This window comes from Peromyscus eremicus, chromosome 3 (assembly GCF_949786415.1).
Source record: "Peromyscus eremicus chromosome 3, PerEre_H2_v1, whole genome shotgun sequence".
NCBI lineage: Eukaryota > Metazoa > Chordata > Mammalia > Rodentia > Cricetidae > Peromyscus > Peromyscus eremicus.
The window spans coordinates 63,923,279-63,935,466 of NC_081418.1; positions in this window are offsets into that span (position 1 = coordinate 63,923,279).

Genomic DNA, 12,188 nt, shown 5'->3' on the forward strand with positions numbered 1-12,188 from the left:
TCTCTTGGATTATTGGGTATTTTCCTATTGATTTTTAGGAGCTCTTTGCAAATTGAGAAGATTAGCTTTCAGCATTCTGTATATGTTATGGATATCCATTTTCAATTTGTTTCTGGGCTGTTGGCTAGATTTGAGCATTTTCTTTACAAAATGTTATGCTTTTATTTAATGAAAATGTATCAGTTTTTTCTTTTCGTTGCTCCTGGACTTCTGCTGTGATGAGAATGTCTTTGCCACCGTGAGACCGTTAAACACTTGCACAGTTTGCTTGGCTCCCTCACTCATAGCTGAAGAGTCAGGCTGTGTCCCTGACTGGCAGCTGCATGCTCTTTGAGGCTTTCTCCATGCCCCCAGCCCAGGCCACACATACCGAGGCTCTTACAAAGGCCAGGGGACATGGGCAGAATCCCACTGCTACACAGTAGGATAATACTTAGAAGACACTGTAATCATGTGTTGAGAGACAGTGGAGAGAATATTCAGAAAAAAGCCTTGGCAGCAAATAAAAAAAAAAAAAAAAAAAACCAGGAGAGCTGGGGGGTGGTAGCGCACGCCTTTAATCCCAGCACTCGGGAGGCAGAGGCAGGCAGATCTCTGAGTTTGAGGCCAGCCTGGTCCACAGAGTGAGTTATAGAGCTACACAGAGAAATCCTGTCTGGAAAAACCAAGGGGGGAAAAAAAAACAAAAAAAATTTCCTCGCTTGGGGAGGTACTTTTATGAATGTAGAACTGATTTCTCATTTAAAAATTAAGATGAGGAGATGGACCAGTTGGTAAAGTGCTTGCCACACAGTGGAAGGACCTGAGTTTGGTCCCCAGCACCCATGTGAAAGGCCAAGTATGGGCTGTGTGCTTGTAATCTAAGAATGACAGGAAGATTCCTGGCTTGCTGGCCAGCTAGACTAGACAGTCAGCAAGTCCGAGGTTCAGTAAGAGACCCTGTCTCAAAATACAACGTGGGGAGAACTGAGGAAGACAGTGTTGACCTCTGGCCTCCACAAGCATGTGCACCCTCGCACGTATGTACACACACAAAGTGGACAAGCAGGGTGTTGGAGAGCATGTCTGATTACTACACTTGGGAGGCTGAGGCAGGAGGATCACGAGATTCAAATCAGCCTGGGCTATACAGCAAGGTTCTGTTCCAATACAACAGAAACAAGCAAACAGAAGGGAAACCAAAACTATGAGCAAATTACCTAAGTAGTTTTATGATCGACAATGAGCCAAGATCTTCCTTACACCCACCCTGCACTCTCCCCATCCAACTCTTAGACCTTCTTCCAGGTTTCTTTAACACACACACACACACACACAAACACACGGAGACCTCCATTTGTATCATACAAGTCAGCATGTGAATACAGTAGCTCAATACACAGTAGTGAATTGTGTACATTTTTAGTGAAATGAAAATTCCGCCCCCATCCACTCCACTCTTACCAGCCTATGGCTTTAGCTCCCCGTGTTGTTATAAGTAATATGAGGTCATGTAAATACATAATAAAGCTGAGGCAAGAGGACTGCTGTGAGTTTGAGGTCAGCCTGATCTAGATAGCAAGTTTGAGACCAGCCAGGGCTTCCTAGTGAAATCCTTTCTCAAAATGTAAAATAAAGTATATAACATATTATATGTATTACATATAACTTACGCTGTAGTATACCTATATGATCAATGTGTACTGGAAGTATGCGTCCCCACACAAAACGCAGCATGAACTTCAGGCCTGCAGGTGCCTCCACCCACTTCTCTCTTTGGTTCCTGATATTGCTATTCATATGAACATCTTTCATGCTCCTCTTCCTGCCTCCCCAAGGAGAGAGGAGGACTTCAGTGTGCTTGGTTGTCTTTTTACATCCCTCTTCTTTATCTTCTAGTTTTCCTTAGCTGTCATTTTAACGGGCTCCAGTTTTATGTTTATGTTGCTTTATTAGCCTCCCTGATTTGCCTACAGGACAGTTCTAAACTGAAAATGCACTCAGCAGCGCTTGGGTCCGTAGGAAAATGCAAGTCAGAACCACCACTCCTTACCTGCCAGGCTGTAGAAAGCTGCTCAGGGAGCTGGATTAGGCTCCGTACAAGGCGGCATGGGGATGTGAAATGTGCAGTCATGTTTCTTGTCAATTTCTCAAAAAGGAAGCCTACTCCTGAGAGCAAGGAGAACACAAAGCCACATGAAACTCAGACACACATGTGCAGGAACACCTTGCAAGTGGAAGTAGCTCAGCTGCCCAGAGACTGGAATGCCTCCTTAAATAATGTCCAGCACCGTGTGGCACCCAGAACCAAGCGTACAAGGACAATGCACCGCACACAGGAACCCTGAAAGCAGCATGCTAGTCAGTAGACCCCGGTCATAAAGGACATTGTAGTGTATGATTCCAGTCATGTGAAATGCTCCCAAAGCAAACGTTGAGCTATAAAATAAACTCATGATCACATGGGTCTGGGGTAGGGGTGAATGTGTTGGCAGAAGGGGGAGGGTGAACTGCCAACAGGCTCTGAGGGTCTCTGGGGTAAAAACATTCAAAGTTAGTTTCCTAAGTGTGAATATACTAAAAGCGACTGAACAGGATGCTTCAAACCATGAGTAGTATGGTTTGTGAAGTACATGCTAAGGAAATGTTTTTATTTATATTTTTATTTATTTATTTGTTTGTTTGTTTATTTATTTATTTTGATTTTTCGAGATAGCGTTTTTCTGTGTAGCTTTGGTGCCTGTCCTGGATCTCGCTCTGTAGACCAGGCTGGCCTCGAACTCACAGAGATCCACCTGGCTCTGCCTCCCAAGTGCTGGGATTAAAGACGTGCGCCACCACCGCCCGGTTGAACTACCTTCTTGAGTAATGTTTTCAGGCATTACACGGCACCGTCCCCAACTTTGAGCTAGGATCTCACTGATATCCCAGGCTGGCCTCAAACATACCATATAATAACCCAGGCTGGCCTTGAACTCAAGAACCTCTTGTCTCAGCTGAGTGCAGGATTTTGACCATGCCTAACTTAACTAGCCATTGTTTTAACCCTCACCCGTGGCTAATTGTTCATATACTGGAGAATTCTAGAACTAAAAACAGCCTCTCACTCTTGAAAGCTTTGATTCACCTGCATTATTGTATGTTATTTCTAGTAAGAAGTTGGATGGGCCTGGAGAGGTGACTCAGTGGTACTTAAGTTAAGGTACTTAACTGCTCTTGCAAAGGACCCAGGCTTGGTTCCCAGCACCCACATGGTGGTTAACAATGGTCTGTAACTCCAGTTCCAGGGGATCTGACACCTTCTGGACTCTGCAGATTCCTGCATATATATATATGTGGCGCACACAAACTCACAGAGGCACACATAGGCACGTAATTTAAAAGTAAATAAGCATTTGAGAGAGAGAGAGAGAGAGACAGAGAGACAGAGAGACAGAGAGACAGAGAGACAGAGACAGAGAGAGAGACAGAGACAGAGACAGAGACAGAGAGAGAGAGAGAGAGAGAGGTGAGAAGTCTCATTGCTCTGTAGGAGAATTTCTAAAGAGACACTCTTGGTATTTTCACTGTTGGGGGAATTCTGCAATTTCACCAGAAAGCCTCGCGATGTGGGGTCATTTCTTACCAGTTGTGATGCTGCTTGAAGAACACCTTTCTGCACTCTGGGAGAGTGTCTTGTATGACTTTTCCACCGTTTCCTCCCCTTCTGCAGAAATCCCGTTAGCTAGAAGGCCCTCGTGGTTTTGAAGTCTTCCAGTTGGAGCCTTTGTTGTTCTGCCCATCTGGGGAAGGGTTCAGCTGCTCCTCAGCTCCGCACCAGGTGTGTGGGGCTGAAGCCTTCGTTCCTGCAGGCATGCTCCTCGTTTCTGCTTTTGTTTTCTCTTTTCTGGGAGTCTTTGTTTTGTTTTGTTTTGTTTTTTGTTTGTTTGGTTTGGTTTGGTTTGGTTTTTTGAGTCTGCACGCCCTGTTGGAAGCATTTGGTTTTGCTCAGTCCTCTTTGGGGACAGTGTCTCCACTGTTTCCTCCTCCTCCTCCATCACTTTTCCAGGGTCCAGAAATGCCTGAGGAGGGCTGATCTCTGGCTCTGTATGTTACGTGATGAGGAATGTGGAACCAGGATTAGTACTGGGACTTGGGGTCAGTAGGGGGGAATCCTGAGCCAGAATCCACAGGCTCACTGCGATCTGGAAACCCAGCTCTTCCCATCTCTGTGGTATTCCTTCAGCCTCTTCCACTCAGATCCATTTCTGCAGGTCCACAGACCAGCAGCCCTACACAACATCTGCACATCACAGAACGTCCTGCATGCAAGGACCTTAGAGAGGGACAAGCCTGCGTGTGAACATCTTCACATTAAACATGAAGAAGTGAGCTTGAAGTTGAATCCAGATGACCCATTACTCTTGGGATTGCACTCTCCGTACCCAGGAATCCACAAGGGATTATGGGCACCGAACTGTGCTCCTAGTCCTGTGCTGGGCTCTTCTTGAACACTGGTTGCTCTTCAGGGTGGGTACAGTACTAGGGAACCTCCATTTTCAGAGGAGAGCCCTGCTCATGGAGAAGCAAAGGTGAGACAGCCAGCAGCACAGACAATACTTAGACCCAGCTACCCAACAGAACGCAGTGATTAGACCCAGCTACCCAACAGAACGCAGTGATTAGACCCAGCTACCCAACAGAACGCAGTGATTAGACCCAGCCCTCCTGCCACAGGGCCTTTGGTCCAGTCCTGTGACAGGGGCGATCATCGGCAATATTTGCCCCTCATGTCTTCTGTGGAGGATGCTGTGTTTGTCCTAAACAGATGGGTGGTACTGAACATTCTGGACTGATATCTCACCGGTGGGAAAACTCAGGCTAGCTGCACCTGGGCAAGTGCTAAACAGGCCACACATCGTGACAAGAACGGCAATATTAGTGTCTCCTGGCTCTTACGAGGAACCCGAGTGGACAAGACAGTTGCCCAACCAGGATCAACTCCATGGTCAACTAGCTGGAAGCACCAGCTGAGGGGCACACAAAAGAACAAAGCAAGAAAGCCTGGAGATTTACTGAGTGTACTTCATCCCACACTGCGCTGAAAATTGACATCTCTTAAAGAAATCCAGTCGCTGACATGAGAGGCTCCAGATACACCAAGCGCTCGGGCTGCTGGGGTTTGTTTATTAACTGATAGTTCTCTTGACATTTTTAAAGATGGGGGTCGGGCGGTGGGGGATTGGGAGGTGGGGAGAAAGAGAGAGAGGGAGAGGTGGAGGTGTGCCAGGATGTGTGTATGTGTAGGTTAGAGAACAGTTTTGTGAAGTCAGTTCTCTCCTTCCACCTTTACGTGAGTTTTAGGAATTGAACCCAGGTGCCAGGAGTGCACAGTAAGAGCCTTTAACCACCGAGGCGCCTCACCAGCCTCTTGTTTGCTACTGTTGAGAAAGATTTTTGCTATGTAGCCCTCTTTAGTCTGGAACTCACTGTGGAGACCAGGCTGACCTTAAACTCACAAGCAATCATCCTGCCTCAGCCTCCTGAGTGCTGGAATTACAGGCGTGCTCCACTATTATATTATATTGTATTGCATTATATTGTATTGTACTGTACTGTACTATATTGTATTATATTGTATCGTATCGTAATATATTATAGGCACAGCTTTGAGTGCAGTTTTCTAAGGAAGGAGAGGTCCCTGGAATCCAGGGGTCAGTTGTTTCTGGAAAGCTTTTATACACAGTTGGGTCATCTGGACATGACGGTCTGGAGCCTTGCACTGAGGATGTCACTCTGGTCCTCACTTCTCCAAACTTCTCTGACTTTCCCAGAGTCTTTCCCTTCACTGAGCTCTGAAGCCCCTTTGCACTTTTTGGAGCCTCTTCTGGCCTGGAAGCCAATGCTGTCCAGCGGAAGCCCACACAGGCATACTGGTCCTATTTACATATAGCAAAGGGATCTCTCCAGTCCGTCTCTGTCTTTCCTAATCCATGCTTCCTGCCTTCTGAGAAAGACCTTTCCTGAAGGCAGATTTAGTTTACGATGACACTATGACCACACACTGTGACAATAATAATAATGTTGTTGTTTGTTTTTTCGAGACAGAGTTTCTCTGGGTAGCTCTGGCTGTCTTAGAACTCATGCTGTAGACCAGGTTGGCCTTGAACTCAGAGATCTGTTTGCCTCCACTGCCCAAGTGCTGGAATTAAAGGCATGTGACACCACCACCTAGCACTAAACCATTCTTAATTAAGTTAGGAATCTTAAAACCAGTGCCATAGGGCCTAGGAATGTGGCTCAGCTGGTAGAATGCTAACGCCACAAAGGTTGTTTCTGTGCCCTGAGTAACCATTTGGCTATCACCAGTGGTGACAGTGGATGGTCAGCCTGCAGCTCTCCTGTCACTTGCAAATATGCTGTGACAACACTTAGTGAGGGCAAGAAAGCTAGTAAGGGTACACAGCGCCCCAGCTGGGTGGTACTGGGCCACTCAAGCCTACCAGAGGAACTCCAAGCCTGAAACAGTTTCCCACCGGCTCTAGGCGTGAATGTGTGGCTGGTCATCACTCATGGCGAATCTGAAGCCTTTGGTCCAAGGTTGTTTACCTCAGGGACACCAATAACTTTTTTGCACAATGGCCCTGCTCCAGAGCAATCTTGGACCCAAGTCTAGTTCCAGAACAATCAACTTTAAGTTGTTTGAGAAGGCTGTGTACATTAAAACAGCCATAAATCATGGTAATGAATCCCACAGTGAGGAGAGAAATCCATTACACATTGCATACACCGGGCTATTACTTCAGGACTCAGTGAGCACGCCTTTGAGGGTATAAAATGCAGTATTAACAAACTGTCCTGTAAATGGAAAACATTCCACAATTGGGGCTGAGGAGAAAGTCCCTGTATATATATATATATGTACTCCTCCAGTCCATGAGCATTTTAGCGATGCGAACTTTCTTGAGGCATTTATCAGTGTATCACTTGGCTCTTGGAAGGGTTTCAACATGATTTGCCGGGGCCCTTCAAGCAAGGTGAAGTGTGTTTCTGCACAGCAATAAAGAAGGGAGATGCGGCTGTTTGTGTGCACACGAATTCACAGCATCTGAAAATGGTTCCTGCTTCATGGACTAAATAGATGTGCCCTGAGATGAGCAGGAATGTTGAGAACATCTTGAGCTTTCCCAGATGTGCCCGAAGCAGAAGTTTGGACTCAGTTGCGCCTGCCAGGCAACCCAAGGTCAGCAGACCTGCATTTGGAAATGAAAGTGCTGGTGTTCACCACAGTACTCATTTGATTTCCATTTGCAAATGAGCAGAAATGATTTCTTCCACTTACCCTTGGTGATTAACTGTTGGCAATCAGCATCCCACACACAAATGAGCCTGTCCCAGTTTCCAGCTTCAAAGACTGGACACTTGAGAACATCACCTCCCAGGTTTCTGGGTCAAGATCCAGTACCGCTGCAGTTCTGGACTTGGCATCTGGCATCAGCGCTGACTCTTATAAGGCTCTTGTGCAATTTCAGTCCTGTCTGGGGTCCTTGAAGTAGGTGGTTCCTGTGGACTTCCCCTCTGTGGCTTCCATAAAGGACATGACTGGTTGGCTGTAGACTACTCACATGTGGGCAAAGATACGGGAGTGGGGAGTAATTTGGTGGTATTTATTCAAATACCTGGGGGTGAGGGTGGAGTCTGGGGAGGTAGTTCAGTTGGTAAGGTGTTTGACTTGCAAGCACAAGGTCATGAGTTCAATCCCCAGGACCCAGGTTATTTTGTTTTCTGTTTGTTTGTTTTAAACCTGGCAAGGCCATATTCAACACATTATCCTAATACCAGGGAGACAGATAGGCAGATCTCTGGGACTCACTGGCTAGCCAGCAGCCAGTCAACCTACCCGGCGATTTCCAGGTCAGTGAGAGACCCTATCCTCCACCCTCAAGGAAAGGGTGGACAGTACCTGAAGACACCTGAGTTTGTTTTCTGGCCTCCACGTGCAACACACACACACACACACACACACACACACACACACACACAAATGCACATGTGCACCCCTGCGTACACGTGCAACACACACACACACACACACACACACACACACACAAATGCACATGTGCACCCCTGCGTACATACATGGGGCTGGGGACCGAAACCCTCCTGAGAAACAACCAAAGCGCTTTGCTTATTTGGAAACTCTGAGTCCCCCACTAGCCTCACAAGTCTCAGAGCACATTTCCCTCCACAGTGGTCTCTGGGGGACCTGTGAAGGAGCAGAGTCCTCAGCTCAGAGAGTGCCCTTAAACCTTAGGAGCCAGGGTTTATCTTTCTGCTTTGCTTCCCGAGCTGCCCTGACGTGAGCAAGCAGCCCCACACTCCCGCCACCATACTTTCCTTCCCGTGGTAGACTGTGTCCTCACACTGTGAAGCAAGCAGACTCTTGGCTGTGTTCAGCATCATGCTGTGAGGAAGCCCAGACAACCTGACTGAGAGGCCTCAGTTACTTAAAGGCTGGCCTCTCAGCCAGCCCCTCCAGTGAGCTGCCCCAGGCCAACCACGCATGACACAGTGTGAAGGAGAATGGAGGGTGACCCTGTGTTTTGTAGCAGTACACTTTGAAGTGACCTATCACACAGCACTAGACAATAGGTGTGCCCGGTGGCACCTTCGGTTTCTGTCCCCCTCTGTGGAGGACCAGGTGACAAACTGGGCTTTGGGTGTGGGAGCTCCGGGCAACAAAGATACCCAAGACAGCTCCACCTCCTTCCCAAGTGCTGACTGGAGGGGGACACAGCATGTGACTGCCTGCATTCTGAGAGCTCCCCTTTCACCCTTGCATGATTGTCCCCAAGGAAGAAACTGCTCTTAGTCCGATTCTCCAGAAGTCTCCAGGGCCCTGGGGGTCAGGCTCTGAAGGTGGAGGAGGGCAGAACTGCCCACTGATGTGCGTGTTTCCAGTCCACGCTACCTGAAGTACAGATGTGCATGGCGACACCCTTGCTTATCAGAGGTGATCACTTATTAGAATGGTTTAAAAAAACCTGCAATAATGGCAAAGGATGATGAGACTATGGAGAAATAAAATCATTCACAGGTTGCTGGTGGGAATGTGAGTACAGCTATGGTGGAATAAGCATGCTGGTTCCTGTGAGGATTTTTTTTGTTTTGTTTTAAATTCTTTAAGGTTTGGTTTGGCTTGGTTTTTTGTTTGTTTGTTTTTGGTTTTTGTTTTTTGTTTGAGATTTGTTCTTGCTACAGAGCCCAGGCTGGGCTCTGACTCACAATTTTCCTTCCTTAGCCTCCTAAGTGTTTGGCAGTGCCTTTTAAAACTAAAGATGGGGGCTGGCAAGACGGCTCAGTGGCTAAAGGTGCTTGCTGCTAAGCCTGATGTTTGATGGGGCAGGGGTGAGGAGGAAACCAACTCCTGTAGGCTGTCCTGTGACTTCCACAGGCACAGCATGGGCACAGCAGGGGCACAGCAGGGGCACACCATGGGCACAGCATGGGCAAGCAGGGGCACACCATGGGCACAGCAGGGGCACACCATGGGCACAGCAGGGGCCAGATAGCTGTGAATGACTTGGGTTGCTTGGGGAAGTGTGAAGAGCTGGTGTGAAGTACTGAGTTAGGTGAGTTGAGATATCCTCTGTATTCTTCCTGGGCCAGTGTGGGGAGCTAGCGGATGGGTCACAGAAGGCCAGAAGAGCATCCACACCCCACTGTGTCTGCCTCATTCTAAGGCAGTCTAGGAGGGGATGGAAAGTCAAGGGCAGCTTGAGGCCTCTGGGAGGGGCTGAGTGGACCCTGAGGGCCTGGAGCGGTCCCCCAGCAGCCTGCAGCCTGTTCACACCCCTCCTCCACCTATTAACAAGGAACAGTGACCCTTAAATCGCCAGGTAATTAGCTTGGGGCCAGAGAACGTGTTTGCTGAGTCAGGTGCAGCTGAAGAGACCTCAGCTGAGACTGCAAGTCACTTGTTCAAGGTCACACGCGAGCTAGTACAAGCGCTTGATGACAGAGCAGGCATTCACAATTTTGAATCTTACTTTTCTGCTTCAGACTTTTGAGATCGTGGGTTCCGAAACAGCTCGGGGTGTCCGAACCTTGCAGGGCTTGGTTGTCCCTGAAGAAAGCCCCTTCTCGCCTCCCTGTACCCCTTTAGACAAGATTTACTGAAGTCGAGTGAACCTTGGTTCAACCTTGTTCCCAGGTTCTAAGTGGTCGTTTCACTTAGACATTTAACTAAAAGCCCTTTCCATAGAACCAACTCCCGCAGGCGCGCTGCCAGCAATTAATGAAAGATGATAAAATAATAAAAGCAGTAATGCATTAACTGTATTATCCTTGCCCATTTGGGCAGTCCTTTTCATTATCTCCTCCTTATGGACAGGCTCCAGCAGCATTTGAAGAGCTACTTTATTGCAGGGTTGCTACTGCATGAGCTCAAAGACGCTGCTGGGCTTCTTAGACAGGACGCTGGGCTGTCTACCCGCTCCCCCTGGAGCTAAGCACCCTCAGTAGGGGGAGGGGGCTGCACCTGCCACCTCCAGCCCCTGCCTGGCTTGGAGACTGGGCTAAGAACTCACAGTGACAGATTTCACTTTTGGACTCCCAGCTCTGAAATAAATTGGTGTGCTAATTAAGAGAAATGATGCAGCGGACTCCATCTACAATTCACTAAAAGAACATTTTGGTCTAGAAACTGAGTGTCCCTGTGGAGAATCATGATTTCCAGGTCACCCTTCCTCATGGGCATGCCCGAGGCACTTCCTGCCTGGGATGACAAGCTCATGGCATGTTGGTCCTCCTTTTTTATTCAGTCACTTTTTTACTAGACATGAATCTCATATTGCTCTCTAGGCCTAGGCCTTGTATAGGAATTAGGAAATGGCCAAATTTAACACCAGTGCACTCCAAGTTCACCTGTAGTGGTGATAAGTGATAATGTAGGAAATGACACTACTCTGACCAGGGAAAAGGTCAAGTGGTCATGTGACTCTATCTGTCCAATGAGATAAGCATGATGTCTGGGAAAGTTCAGGCTGTGTAACTCAGTTCAAAACAACAAATGCCCATAGCATAGGGATGACTTCTAGAGGCATTCCTGTTCCCATGAGACAGTTTGAACCAATAAGATGAGATCAGATTATGGGCATGAAGTCCAGGAAGTTCTGCCAGCCTGACACAGGAAATACCTTTTCCATTAGGAAATGACAGAGATGGGTAGGGCCTGCATCTCTGGCACACATTTGAGATGCTACACTGTCCTAGGTCACCTACCCTGGACTTCCTGTGGCATGAGAAGGGTCTCCAAGCTTTCTGTAACTTGTAGCATCCTCATAGATGCCTAAATATCCTTCATTAGGGACAGCAGATCTTTAGGCTCTGTGCCCAGTGGTCACTCTAGGAGCCTGCAGAGGACCAAGCATTGGTCAGGGCCACAGTTCAAGCCCGCCCGTCTTTTCATTCCTTCCCATTCAGCTTCCCACATAGATGCGTCAACACCTCTGGTCCTGCCCAGTGTGTGCTGAGCTCCCTTCACGATGATGCTGACCTCTGGGTTCCTGACCTCAGCTTGGCTGGGTGTGACCTCCCAGCCTCTCCTGTGTGTTCCTACACCAGCCTCCCATGGTGGGCAAGGGAGGCTCAGCCCTTGCTGCCCTCCCAGGGAACTCATGGAGGCAAAGCCTAGTGACTGAGGACCTGGGTAAGAAGACAGACTCCAAAGAGGGACAGGGGGCATTTTTCTGAGGCTGCTGCACCACTGAAAGGAGCGTTAGTGTCTTCTCTGGTTTTCCTCCTCCTCTATCCTCCTGCAGAAACCTGGCTGGGTTTTCTGCACCAATCAAAGGAAATGAGCAAGACTTCAAATGAAAATGCCTTTGGGAGAAATTGGCTGCTAGAGCCAGGTGGCCAGATTCATTTAGGGCCCCAGAGAAGTTCTCTGAAGGCTAGAGGAAGTCTCTTAGCTACAGGGCAGTTAGGATCTTCCTCTTCATTTCATTTTCCTATTAGTTTTTTTGTTTTGTTTTTGTTTTTGTTTTTGTTTTTTTTTGGTTTTTCGAGACAGGGTTTCTCTGTGTAGCTTTGCGCCTTTCCTGGAACTCACTTGGTAGCCCAGGCTGGCCTCAAACTCACAGAGATCCGCCTGGCTCTGCCTCCCGAGTGCTGGGATTAAAGGCGTGCGCCACCACCGCCCGGCACATTTTCCTATTAGTTTTGTTGAG